The sequence below is a fragment of the Amblyomma mixtum genome, chromosome 10 (genome assembly GCF_055824585.1).
Source record: "Amblyomma mixtum isolate Tamu chromosome 10, ASM5582458v1, whole genome shotgun sequence".
Lineage (NCBI taxonomy): Eukaryota > Metazoa > Arthropoda > Arachnida > Ixodida > Ixodidae > Amblyomma > Amblyomma mixtum.
This window is the reverse complement of record NC_143021.1, coordinates 138,489,595-138,500,585: the sequence shown is the minus strand read 5'-3', so window position 1 is coordinate 138,500,585 and position 10,991 is coordinate 138,489,595.

Here is a 10,991-nt window from a genome sequence, read left to right as displayed (position 1 = left end):
GACCTTTAGTGGAGTGAATATGGGCGACCAACTCGCTCCTTCAGAGAGCACGGCTGCAGTTACGGTGTGTGTTTGCCGCGCCGCGCGCCTGTGGCGCTACTCGCGGTGTGACGTCATACCAGCTGTAAATTATGTTTCCTTTTATGCGAAGCATATTACTAGAGCTACACTACAGCCCGTCGAGCCCGGCGGTGGAGCTACCATTGACCTTTAGCGTGACCACGTGACACCACGTGACAACATGACGTCACAGCAGAGGAGAGATGGGCTGCCGGCTCGCGCGGTCGGCCGCGGCGGTGGAGGCTCCACATCAGAGGCACGGCGGCTGACCACGTGACAACATGACGTCATAGCAGAGGAGAGATGGGCTGCCGGCTCGCGCGGTCGGCCGCGGCGGTGGAGGCTCCACAACAGAGGCGCTGCAGGTGACCACGTGACGCTACAGCAGCGGTATAAAGCTGAGCTTGCCTCGCTCTCTGGGCACGATTAGTACGCATGTGAGGTGAGGCCTGAGCGTTCTGTTCTCGCTTCGGCGAGCGCGGCTTCGGCCGTTTATCTGTTTTTTGAGCAGCGTCCGCTCCGGCGGACGCAGTTGTTGCTGCGACGCGCGTCTTTCCTTTGCACTCTCTCCTTCCTCTGATCTTTTAACTCTCCTCTATCTGCACGTGGCAGCGGTGGTGGCTTGGCTCGAGCCAGTAGCAGGCCCGTGCAATTTCCTTTTCATCCTTCTCTCAGTCACAACAACAACAACTCTCTGGGCACGCAAGCAGTATCTGTTCTCGCTTCGGCGAGCGCGGCTTCGGCCGCTTATCTGTTTTTTGAGGAGCGTCCGCTCCGGCGGATGCAGTTGGTGCTGCCACGCGCGTCTTTTCTTTCCTTTTTCTCTTTCCTCTGATCTTTTAACTCTCCTCTGTCTTCATATGGCAGCGGTGGTGGCTCGGATCGAGCCAGTAGGCAGGCCCGTGCCATTTCCTTTTCATTCTTCTCTCAATCACAACAACAACATCTCCGGGCACTTACGAGGCGGCCAGGTGTTGGGATGCCGCCTAGAAGCAGGGCTGGTTTGAACGAGAAGCGAAAGCTTCAGCGTGCCACAGAGACCGATGAAGAGCGGGATGAACGTCAACCAAGGAAAGCCATGTATTACCAAGCCTAGCCATCAATACGCTTCGCATCTGACTAGGCTTAACCTTAGCTAAGCCTCACCATTTTTATGCAAAGCATATTACTAGAGGTACACTACAGCCCTTCGCCGTGGTTACGCGCCGTGCACACCACGTGGTACAGTGACGTCACACCACGTGACATACCACGAGACACATGACGTCACGACAGAGGAAGAGGGAGGTAGACTACAGCCCTTCGCCGTGGTTACGCGCCGTGCACACCACGTGACACGTGACAGAGGAAGACGGAGGTACACTACAGCTCTTCGCCGTGGTGACACGCCGTGCACACCACGTGGTACAGTCACGTCACACCACGTGACATACCACGTGACACATGACGCCATGACAGGGAAGATGGGGGTCCACCTCGCGCCGTCGCTGTGGTTGCACGCCGTGCAGACCACGTGGTACAGTGACGTCACACCACGTGACATACCACGTGACACATGACGTCACGACAGATCGCCGTCACGCGCTGGGAGAGGGAGAACGATGCCATCGCACAGACACCGGAATGTCCTCGAGCGGCATTCCCGCGCATTTCGAACGCGCGTTCACACTCGGTGTAGGTGAAACGCTCGCTCCACCGGGCAGCGTGAACGCGGCTTCCGTGGCAATTCAGGCGCCCACCCAACGTGCGTGTCGGGGTTAGTCGGCGTTCCGCTGTAGCCTTGCCGTTGTTTTCCCCCACGACGAAGGCTTCTAGTGGTTGTATTAAAATGACCAAGTATTCAACCAAGGAAAGCCATATATTACCAAGCCTAGCCATCAATATGCTTCGCATCAGACCAGGGTTAACCAAGTTAAGCCTCAGCCATTTTTCTCGCTCGCAACAATACCAAAAACAAAAATTCAGGCGCACTTTGTCTAAAGTGCGTACAGGAGAAAGCGTTTTCCGCACTACTTTGCCTGTCACACTGGTGACGTCACCACTGGAAGACGTCACACAAAATTGATGACGAAGTAATGGAAATTGCTAATTATTGAATAATTACTGATTAATGACTATATACTAATTAAGTGCTAATTAATGACGCTTAAGCTTCGCTTTTAGGAGTGGAACGCGAAAGCGTGTTGTCGCGATGCCAGGCGGTCCATGGAACTCCACCACCCGTTGGGCGCGATGCCTTGCTTTTTGAACGCGACGCTTTTTGAGAAAAGGAAATTACGCAGTAATTCTCTGTCATCTCGGTGGACACCCGAACTGCTCCATACAGGAATGGAGGTACGCCACCACCCGTTCCGCGCGATGCCTTGCCTTTTGAACGCAACGCTTTTTGAGGAAAGGAAATTTTCTGTCATCTCGGTGGACTCCCGTACCGTACAGGAAGTCGGAGTGAAAGAAGAAAGAAAGAGGGGCCGTTATGAAGAAAATAAAAATTGTATTTGAAAAAAGGAAATTACGCAGTAACCGTCTCACATATCTCGGTGGACAGCAGTCGAAAATTGTATTTGAGGAAAGGAAATTGCGCAGTGGCTGTCTCACATATTTCGGTAGACTCCGGTCGAAATTCGCGCGCAGTGACGTCACGACCATTTCGACCAATCTGAAACGCGGACAAATTTGCTAACACGTCTTGGTCACGACAGCATGAGCCATTAAGGGCTTTCGCCTTAAAACGCGGACACATCTGCCGATACGGCTGCTAACGTCCGTATGAGGAATTAAAGGCTGTCGCCTTAAAATATAAAAAATTCAGGGGGCACTTTGGATCTCTTTGTTTTTATTTTTTATTTTTGATATTCTGTTTTTCTTTTAATTTTCATTCTTTTTCTCATGTTTATTGTTTTTTTTTAATTTTATATCTTATTTTTATTTTGTTTTTGTTTACTTTCTTATTTTTATTTTTCCTTTCCTTCACTTTATTCCTTTTATTTTAATTATGAAACCCATGCATTCACTAGATGTGCCTTTATTCACGCTCGAACCTTGAGCCTTCGTGGCGGAGATTCCAAGCGTTCGAGCTGGCATGGCGGAGGAGAAAGACGAAGACGGCGTTCCGAACGGTCGGTGGTGGTGGTGGAAAACATTTATTTACAGATAAACTTCGGGAGGTGAGGTATGAGCTGACCGAAAGGGGGCCAGCCCTCACAAGTACTAGGTGGAGGTCCCTAGTTCGGGACCCCAGTGGCGTCGGCCGCTGCCCGGGCTCGCGCGACCAAGGCGCGTTGGGCCTGCAGGTCAGAGCAGCCGAGCAGGGTCGCCTCCCAGTCCTCCCGGGTTGGGTTGGGGTGAGGGGGGATAGCAGGGTTGGAGGGGCAGGCCCACACCATGTGGTAGATGTCCGAAGACTTCTCCGCACAGTGCGGACAGCTGCCAGAGAAAGAAGGGTCAAAGTGTTTTAGAGCTGCCGGGAACAGCAAAGTATTTGTATATAGGCGAAGCAGAAGCCGCTCCTCCGCCTTTGAGAGACCTTTACACGGGCGGGGATAAAGACTATGGCCAGATTGATAAAGTAAAGAAATGTCTTTAAACGAGTAAGCTGGAGAGAATTCGAGTTCCTGATCGTCGGGGCGGAGGGGAATGTCCGGTGAGAGAGCGCGCGGGCGGCGGCGTCAGCTGCCTCATTTCCCTCAAGGCCCATGTGAGCAGGAGCCCAAACGATACGCCGGTGAGCGGGGTCCCCGGTATAGACGCTGTTTTGGAGAATGCGGTAGGCTAGATACGGTACCCAGCCCTGCTCGACGTTCCGATATGCCCCTCGCGAGTCGGAAATAATTGTTTTTGAATTGGAATGAGATGCAACCAAAGCAATGGCGACCTCCTCCGCGTGTGTTATGTCACGGGCTCGGAAAGTAAGGCCGTTCACTGTTTTGCATTCGTGGACGACTGCGGCCGTGAACCATCCACCATGGTGGGGGCCGGAGGCATCCACGTAGAATACGCCGGGTTTCGATCCATAGTGGCGGGCCAGGGCTTCCGCCCGCGCCAGGCGCCGGCCATTATGGTCCTCACGGTTCATGTTCGCGGGAAGAGGGCGCACGTGGAGGGCGCATCTCCACTAGATGGAATACGTACGCGCTCTTCCATGAGAGTGGTGTGTTGGATGTGTAGTCGGGCAAGAAGGCGGCGACCCGACGATGTCTTCGAGAGACGTGTGTATTGGTTGGTCAAGTGAGCTTCCCGGAGCTCCCGAAATGTGTTCACCATGCCCAGCCCCAGGAGGCGCTTGTTGGAGGTGGTCACGGGGAGGTCCAGAGCCCGCTTAATAATTTTGCGGAGGATGACTTCGAGTGAATCCTCGTCTTGCTTCCGCAGGTGGAGGTATGGAGTCGAATATAGAATTCGACTGGTTACAAATGCATGCGCCAGCCTCAAGGCGTCCTTACATCGTAACCCCCCGCGCTTGTTAGAAACCCGGCGGACTAAGCGGCCCACCTGGTCCCCCACCTGGCGGAGTTTCGCCAATGTTGTTTCTGACCGTCTGTCTTGATGTATAACGAGCCCCAGTACCCGGACTTCGATTTTTTCAGGGATTGGACCTGTCTCAAGAGACAATGAAATTTTGGCTGTGCACTTTGGTGAGGGGCGTATGTGCACAAATTCAGACTTTTGGGTGGAGCATTGGAGGCCGCAGCGGCGAGCATAACGGTCCACTATGGTCGCCGCCTCCTGCAGGTTGGCCTCAATGTCTCCAAGGCAACCCTGTGTGGCCCACAGGGTGATGTCATCGGCGTACAGCGCATGCTGTACACCGGTGACAGCGCCCAGCTGGGCCGGTTGGCGCATCATAGCCAGATTGAATAAAAGGGGAGAGAGCGCCGCGCCCTGTGGTGTACCCCTGGTTCCTAAATGAAAAGGGCCATGATCCTTATCCTGGATTCGAATGTAAGATTGTCTGTCTGTCAAAAATTGCCGAATGTATTGAAAGGCGTTTCTGCCGCAGTTAGTTTGAGAGAGGTGGGTGAGAATGATCTCGTGGGTAACGTTGTCGAATGCTCCCTTCAAATCCAAGGCGAGTACGACCTTGTCATTGTGAGCGCATTCGACGGGGTCAAGGACAGCCCGATTGAGTTGTAGCAGGACATCCTGTGCAGATCTCTGTGGGCGAAACCCGAACATGGTGTCTGCTAAAAGATGTTTGGATTCCATGAACTCGGACAGCCTGTCGCGTACCATCGTCTCCATGAGTTTGCCCACACAAGAAGTCAGAGAGATGGGGCGGAGGTTGTCCGTGTTGATGGCCTTTCCAGGTTTAGGAATGAAGATGACCAGGGCGGTCTTCCAGTCGATGGGGAGTGGTACTTCCCCAAGCAGATTGAGTTAATGTAATTCAGTAAAGACAAGTATGTCGAGTCGGGGAGGTTGGCTAACAATTTGACTGTAATTTTGTCCCGACCCGGAGCGGTGCCACGTTTCATTTTTGCCAGGGCCGCCCTCAGGTCATGGATCTGGAACGGTTGATCCAGCTCAACGTTCTCAGAACCTGCATAAGAGTACGCCGGCCCGCGGGGGTCCTGGGTGGTGCACAAGTACTGGTCCCGGAGCTTGTGCGCCAACTGAGTTGTGTTGCCCTGAAAGCTGTGTATGGCTCTTTGGAGGTGTTTTTGAGTTTCCGTGCGTGTTTGCGTGGGGTCAATTAGTGCGCGAAAAAGTGGCCACGTGTTCCGCCTGGACATTTGCCGCGCGGCCGTGTTGCATCGTGCCACCCAGTTGGGCCTCACTCTTCACACTGACCCCATCCATCCAACTCGTATAGGCAACTCCGTGACAAGGGATACGTGTCCGGACTTGACCTTCACCCACAACATTCAGTATGCAGACTGGGTTAACACCGAGGAAACCCTCGGCAGCGACCACTGCCTCCTGAACATTACGATTAGGACCTATCCTTTCGCGCGACCAACAACACAAGTCCGACTCCCAGATTGGACCGAGTTCAGGCAAAATTATAACACTGCCACACCAATACATGAACAAGGCTACCAGTCTTGGTCAGAACAATTGGTCTCTAGCGTTCGCTCCTCCGAAACTCAAATTCAGCTCTCAGAGGCGGTTTCTGATGTGGACAACCACCTGCTCCACCTCTGGGAGGCCCGGCATTGCCTCGTCCGTCGGTGGCGCCGGCAGAAGCACAACCGGAAACTTAAAGCTCGCATCGCCGAGCTCACTCAACGAGCGGCTGAGTATGCGGCCCAACTCGCCGACTCCGAACGGTCGGGCAGTGCTCATACGCAAGTATTGCCCGCACGACCACTGCTGATGTGGAGGCAGCCTTAACTAAGTCCGTTGTTGCTGCGGTGGAGAAGGCTGTTGCTGGCGTACTTGACCGCATGATCAGTACGTTCAGCGATGCCTTGTCCCAGGTCATTTCCGCGCAGGCTGCTTCATCTGCTTTAAGTAACCTCAACTCGTCTACTTGTCCTCCCTCCTCTGCTACTGCTGCTATTCAGCCCACCACCCCTTCTGCCTCCACGGACGTGGAGGCAGAAGGCAGTCTTGTGGCGAAATTGAGTCTATAGAACATTTTTTCCTCTCCTGCCGGCGGCTCGCTGCTCTCCGTAGAATTTAATTGGAGATCTCCCTCGCTCGGCTTGGGCTTCCTCTATCTATTCCGATTCTCTTATCCTTCGGGGCGAGCGCCAAGGGATATGCCCTGAAACCAGTGTTCGATTCTATTCACGATTATATAATTTCATCTGGTAGATTCTTCTGCTAGAATGTGAATTCACAACTTTTCTTTCTCCGTATTTTTTGTTTTGTACAATTTCTAGCTCTGCGTCCCAAAATTTTAGATTTAATTATACTCCATTCCCTTTACACGAGTGCGTTTGTATCCGCTATGCACCCTGGCCAATCCCCCGCCGTGGGTATGTGCCATTCAGCCCGAGGACATCATCATCATCATCATCATCGCGTTTTTTGATGCTCTCCGCAGAAATGGATAAATCGGCCCTAGGCCGAGGTACTGTTGCGGCTTCTGCTTCCAGTAATACTTACCGTACTGTTCTTCCCCGTCTGCCTGCTGGTAAGCTGGTTTTTAACTCCGTATTTCTACATGAGGACCTTGCTGGCCGTCCCTATCGTGCCCAGGATTTCAGAGATGCCTTACGTGGTGTCGTTGACCTCTGTGACATCAGCTCTATCGGACAGTTTCAGATGTCTCACGTATGGATGATAACATGCAAGACAGCGTTAGCGAAAGCTAAGCTCGTGAGCACTCAGGAGTTACAAGTGAAAAACCGTCGTTGTCTAGTGATTGACCCGGAACCGAAGACAGTAAAGCTCAAGATACTTTGGCTCCCTGAACATCTTGAAGATTTCTACATTCGGGACGCCCTTCGCCCTTGCGGAACGATTACGTCCATCAGAGTGGAGCACTGGAGGGTTCCAGAAATGGAGGGCATGAGCACCTTGAATCGAGACGTTGCCTTGACTCTTGCTGATGGCGTCACTGTCAATGACGTGCCTCACATTTTGACAATTTGCGGTGTACAATGTCTGGTTTTAGTGCCAGGAAGGCCACCACTGTGTCTCCGTTGCCACAAGGTTGGCCATATACGCCGTCATTGCCGCACTCCTCGGTGTGATTATTGTCGGCGTTTCAGCCATACTACAGAGGAGTGCGTAGTGTCGTATGCTCATAAGCTACGCCGTGGCACCCGTGCCATGGACGACGCATTGCAGGAGCACTTGATGGACGCAACAGAAGTTTTGGATGCTGCTGGTGGCACGCCAGCCGTTGCGCCCATTGACTCAGCGACTACTGACCCGCTGTCTGGCCCCGTTCCTGCTGTGCAGCATGAGCCTACCCAGCCTTCACAGATGGAGCAGCTGTCTGCAGATGATGAGCGTCGATGCCTGGCGGAGCAGGCTCCAGCTATATGTAGTGTCAGTGATGGCGCTCTTGGCGCACGTGCCTGTGCTGTGCGTGGGCCAGAGGAAGACAAGGACGACGCTGTGGCTCCGGTGCCGAGTGTCTGCACTGCTACATCTTCTGAGGCTCCTGCCGGATGTGCCACACAGGTAACAGAGTGCCAACCTGGCACTTCACTCCCCGACGGCAACTGTGATGCCGATGAGCAAATTTTAAGTGCGGCCTCGAAGCGCGGTGTGTCTCCGAGTTCTGCCTCCTCTGAGGAAGACAGTGTCCCCGCCAAGCACAAGTCCCGCCGTCGAAATTCAAAGAATAAGAAACCTCCTCAGCGCTCCAGATCAAGGAGAAAGGGCGTCAACTCCAGGGAGGTCTCACCTTCCGGAGTGATGCCCCCCGACACCGTGGATGCCTGATTGAGGCTCCAGTTAGCCACCATGGCGTCTAACCAGCAGTTGACTGTAGCAAAACTCAACATATGTGGGCTCCGTTCAAGGCAGAAACAGGTACTATCGCGCTCAATATGAGTTGCAACGCGCGGTCATCGACCAGGGCTCGTTCCGTGGTGTGCCTCCTCCAAACAGTCGATCGGAATTCTGGGAGAAACTTCTGTTCCATGAAACAACAGCACCCCCGCTCAGGAAAAAGTTTCTCCCAGAATTCCGAGCGACTGTTTGGAGGAGGCACACCACGGAACGAGCCCTGGTCGATGACCGCGCGTTGCAACTCATATTGAGCGCGATAGTACAGTTACGCCGATTGCTTTGGGGCAATCGGCTAGACATTGTCGCTATTCAAGAAACTAAGATAGAAAGTGAAGTGGATACAGAGATAGGCCTGCGACCTTTCCTAACAGATTACAACGTCTGTGTGTCGCACTCAGTGGGTCTTTCGGCAGGTTGCTTTCTTTTCTTAAAAAAGAGTGTACCTATTTCTGACATTAAGTACCAGGTTGACATAGAAGGGCGTCTGATATGTTGTGACTTTCGACTGCATGGCGAGTCGTGGAGGGTTATCAATGTGTATGCTTCCAATAATCCGGTGCAACGAGCAGTTTTTTTTCATGCCATTGCAACTCTCCTAGGATGTGATCGTTATGTCGTTTTCATGGGTGACTTCCACTGTGTGTGCGACCCACGCGATCGCACAGGTCCTAACCAAAACGCCGATAAGAGCTCTGGTATATTATTGTCTATTACCGAAAACGCAGGTTTAATTGATGCCGGATTGCCATCCGCCTTCACATACATCAGAGGAGCCTCACATTCACGCCTTGATCGCATTTACGTTTCCGTAGATCTCCTTAAACGGCACATTTCATGTGATTTCAAGCCTGTTTCTTTCTCAGATCATGCTATGGTCATTGCGCGGATTGGAGAATGCGCCCGTCCCAAATTTAAGCCGCAGTGGGAACTGTGGAAGCTTAATTCCGAGCTTCTAAATGATGAGCATTTTCAGCAGCTAGTGATGACAGCTTTGGAATCTTCCTTGGTCATGGATGCCCCATTTGCAGCTTGGGAGATGTTTAAGCTAGAAGTTCGTAGCATAGCTATTGAGATCGGCTCCGTGAAGTCTTAACTTAAGCATGGTGAGGAGAAACGGTTACTTCAGAGTCTTTATAATCTGCATGCGCTTGAATGTGAGGCTCCTGGATTGTACCCAGAGGAAATTGGTGCTGTTAAGTGCAACCTTCAGAAGTTTGATGCAGAACGCTATCGTGCGGCCCGTGTACGATCCCGCAGCAACCGTGCTCTGCACTACGAGGAGCCTACTAGACAGGCCTTGCTAGATGAGCGTCGTCACGTGGCTGCCAAGCGAATTTCTGAGCTCTACTGTGGTGGTGCCCTGGTCACAAGTACAGATGTCATAGTTACCGAGTTTGAAAACCACTATAGCTCTCTATTTGCTGCCACGTCTAGCACTGCTGATGATGATCATATAGCGCGATTGGTGTCCATGATTAACCCACTCAATGAGGATGAGTGCAAGGCAATAAGTGGCTCTTTAAGCTTGGGTGAATTGCAAGATGCAATTGATCAATTGCCGCTCTCGAAAACTCCGGGGCCTGACGGCCTCTCAGGAGAATTTTACAAGGCATTTAAATCTGTTCTAGCCCCTGTCCTGCTGCAAATTTTTGAGACAAGTATTGATGTTGAATTTCTGCCTCAGTCATTTACGAAAACCCATATTGTCTTTATACCAAAAACCGAGGATAAGGAAAAACTTCGATTTGTAGATGGCTACAGACCAATCACTCTTTCTAATGTACATTATAAGATTTTTGCTAAACTACTGTCAAATCGGCTGCAGCTTGCAATGTCTACTTTGATTGGGCCTCATCAAACGTGTGGCTTGCGGGGACGATCAATGCAATCTAACCTACATGTAGCGCGTACGGTGTTGCAGTATTGCAGTGACGCTCAAGAACAAGTATCAATGCTGCAAATTGACCTGGCAAAGGCATTTGGTCGAGCGTGCCATTCATTTCTTTTTGCACTTTTAAATCACGTCAATCTCGGTTCAATACTTTCTACTGGCATACGCCTTTGTTACATCCTGTACCACGCGCTTGATTGTTAATGGCTGTCTCTCGCAACCAGTCCCAATTCAGTCTTCGGTGAAACAAGGGTGCCCACTGTCTCCGCTCCTGTTCGCATTATACTTGGAGCCACTTTGCATAAGTGTTAAAAACAGTAGAGCTGTCAATGGTTTCCGAATAATGGGCCATGAACTGAAGATATTGGCTTATGCAGATGACCTTGCGTTTATTGTAGTGATAAGCCAAGCATCGATGAGGTTATTCGTTTAACGGAGGACTTTGGTTCGGTGTCAGGAAGTCGGATTAATTGCTCTAAGAGTTGCGGTCTTTGGTTTGGTAGCTGGGGTTCGACACCTGCTGAATATGCTGGTATAACATGGACATGCAGGCCACCAAAGTACCTTGGCGTCCCTCTGAGTGCCTATAAGCATAGCGCACATTATTGGAAAGATCGCGTGTCAACTCTTC